The following is a 3089-nucleotide window of genomic DNA, read 5'->3' as shown; positions in this document are numbered from 1 at the left end:
GGATTAGATTGAGAACTTACCTCACTTTCAGATTCTGAATCTGTGTTTGCCATGCCATAAGGCATATATTCTTCTTCTTCTGAAGAGGCAGAGGATTCTTCGTTGTCATTCCATGCAACATATGCTTTTCTGGTTTTGGGAGCTGGTTCCTTGCCTTTAGTCTTTGCAGTCCTATTTTTGTTTCGCAACTTGTAACACTCAGACTTTATATGGCCTGTTTTACCACACTCATAACAGGTGATTGTCTTGTTGTCCCTAGTCTTAGAACTAGATGGCTTTCTGAACTTGTTGTCTTTCTTTTTCAGAAACTTTTTAAACTTTTTGACAAGTAAACCAATCTTAGGCTCTTCGTCAGTCTCACTGCTTGACTTATCTGAGCAGCTTTCTTGTTCAGACTTTGATTGGTGCGTTTGGGCTTTCAAAGACAGTCCTTTTCTTTTCCTGTTATATTGTTCTGACTCATCTAATCTGTGCAATTCCATCTCATGCTCCCTAAGCTTTCCAAACAGTGTTGCAATAGTCATGTTTGCAAGATCCTTTGATTCAGCAATGGCAGTTATCTTGGGCTGCCATTCTCTTGTCAAACACCTCATTACTTTTCCTATTTGTTGCTCATTGTCCATAACTTTTTCTAGAGCATGTAGATTGTTGATGATGTGAGTGAACCTTGTTTACAGGTCATTAATGGACTCATCTTTCTTCATGCTGAATAGTTCGTACTCATGCATGAGAGTATTAGTTCTGGCCCTTTTCACATCAGTAGTTCCTTCATGTGTTTGTTGAAGAGTGTCCCACATCTCTTTGGCAGTCTTGCAGTTTGAGACCCTGAAAAATTCATCAGCTGATAATGCAGAGGTTATTATGTTCTTAGCCTTAGCATTATATCCTACTTTCTTCTTATCATCCTCAGACCAGTCAGATCTGGGTTTAGGGATTAGTGAATCACCAGTCCCAGCTATTGTAGGTATGAAGGGTCCATTTTCTACAGCATCTAGAATTTCAATACCACTAGCTTCTAGAAATATTAACATCCTATGTTTCCAATACATGTATGCGGCCCCATTGAAAGCAGGGGGACTAGCAAGGGAAGCACCTTCTCCTAGAAATTCAACTGAGGACGTGTTCTTTTATGAGAATTACTCTAAAAAAGGTAGGCTATTGATGCCAATTGTTGTAAAATAATGACCTCTATTGTCTAAAAAGGTATATGACAGTTTTTAAAAAATGCAACAAGATTGATAATCAATTTAACAAAAGAACACTTTTATTAAACTAATGATCAATCACGGTCCCAAGGAATTGTTTCTAAGCGAAGGTTCACACTTACATGTATTGACTAATTACTAGTCCAGCATATACAGTAATTGTTCTACAAATTAATCAAGATACAAGCATGCCAATTTAACCATTCAAGCGATATCAATGAAAACAGAATACGTCTATAGCATGCAATCAAGATTAATCATACAATCATACAATGATACAAAGCAAGATGGAAATAAAGAGTAAGGGATAGAGAGTAGTGCACCGCGATTTTATACTGGTTCAACCGTCTATCTGACGGCCTACGTCCAGTCCCGAAATTAAACTATTTCAGCCTTTTCAATAGAATCTTCTAGAGTGTTTTACAGATGTTCCAGCGCTCCCGACCTATCAATCTTAAAACTCTCTCTCTATTCTATTTCGCAACCACTGTATCCCTGAGTTTCTCTACAAACTCTTCCAAGATCACAGTAAAGCTTCTTCTTGATGAGCCCTCTCAACAATGAAGATAACTACCAGTTTCACTACTAGACTTTTCTCAGTTCTTTCTTTACAAAATCTTTGTTACAGAAAATATAAAAGATATACAGAATATGTCTCAATCACTTGCAATGAATCTCACACAAGAAGTTGTTTGCCCATTTGAGTGTTTGTGAGATCTTTCTCTTTTTCTCTCAAGAAGTCTTTTTCAGCTTTCTATTGATTATGAATAATCGTTGGTTCTGGGTCTGAAAAAGCAATATCAAAGGTTATTCAAATGTGAGAGAAAGCTGTTCAAAAATGTTATGAAAGTTATTCAAAATGTTATCAATGATTGTGCCAGTTGATTGCCTAATCGATTGTTTAATCACAGACTACACATTTTCATACAACCCTTTTATAAAATCGATTTCCTAATCGATTTGCTTAGTAAATTTTCCAACTTTTGTTGATTCCTTGAGTTCCAGGCGATTGTCTCAAGTATGTAGGGTTGAGTTGTTGTTCCTGAAATCTTACTCAGTTAAAATGTTAGATTTATCACATGATGTATGAACATTGTATGTTTGTTAATTATGTCAAAATTAGGATTAAAGGGACTTAAGTCCAACCGAAATCGACTCAAATCAGGTTTAAGCTTTAGTCACGTATCTTTTTCCCTACTTATTTATTTAAACGCAACAACACATACAAATAGCACACATGTTGAAAAATCTAGTTACTGACGACATAACTAAATAACTGAGAAATGCTTCTTCAACCTTTGTAAAAGAAATGTATAGAGATGAAACTTATTTACCTTAAAATCACATTTAGGCAACAACATCTTCATTTGAATCTCATAGCTTGACAGAGAGCTTCAATAATACCTACAAAGTTATTCATAAAAGAATATAAAAAATGTAAGGTGGAGATTTTACCTGAAACAAAAGTAGTGGGTTAGGGTTTTTAGTTACCTTTTGAACCTGTAATCTTGCCCTCAAATGAAGTCTTTGTGTGAAAGGAATAGAACAAGTCAGAGAGAAAGAGAGAAGAGGAACGATTCAGAGAGAAAGAGCGAATATAATAGGAACGATTAGGTGTGTTTTTCTGATTTGGGAGAAACCATAAACGATTCATTCAAGAGTTGCAAGGGTGGAGTGATTCAGAGACAAAGAGAAAAGAGAAATGATTCAAAGAGAAAGAGCAAAGAGAAGATTGAGATAGATTTTATGGTGGAATTGGAAGGAGGAAGAGAAAGAATGAAAGGATTGTGAACAGAGACAAAAAGAAGAAGGAAGGAGATGAATCGCATAACTCAACGAAGGAAATGTCAAGGGTTTCTATTTTCCCTGTTTTTGTGTTAGTTC

General features: G+C 35.8%; 1 protein-coding gene across 5 annotated transcripts in view; it reads right to left on the bottom strand.

Annotated features, from left to right (window-relative positions):
• The window catches only part of LOC101490255 (uncharacterized), a 12642-nt gene extending 9559 nt beyond the window's left edge, over positions 1 to 3083 (bottom strand). For 3 of the 5 annotated variants that reach the window (XR_012162761.1, XR_012162764.1, XR_012162765.1), the window contains exons 1-3: positions 2697 to 3083; positions 2540 to 2609; positions 1529 to 1991 (exon numbers count right to left, since the gene is read on the bottom strand). The gene's annotated coding sequence lies outside the window, so the exon portion shown is untranslated. The remainder of the gene's footprint in view (positions 1 to 1528; positions 1992 to 2539; positions 2610 to 2696) is intronic. The other 2 variants (XR_012162762.1, XR_012162763.1) reach the window with 1 other exon arrangement.
• Between the last annotated feature and the right edge of the window lie 6 nt (positions 3084 to 3089).

This window comes from Cicer arietinum, chromosome 4 (genome assembly GCF_000331145.2).
Source record: "Cicer arietinum cultivar CDC Frontier isolate Library 1 chromosome 4, Cicar.CDCFrontier_v2.0, whole genome shotgun sequence".
Lineage (NCBI taxonomy): Eukaryota > Viridiplantae > Streptophyta > Magnoliopsida > Fabales > Fabaceae > Cicer > Cicer arietinum.
This window is presented reverse-complemented; position numbering and strand designations above follow the sequence as displayed.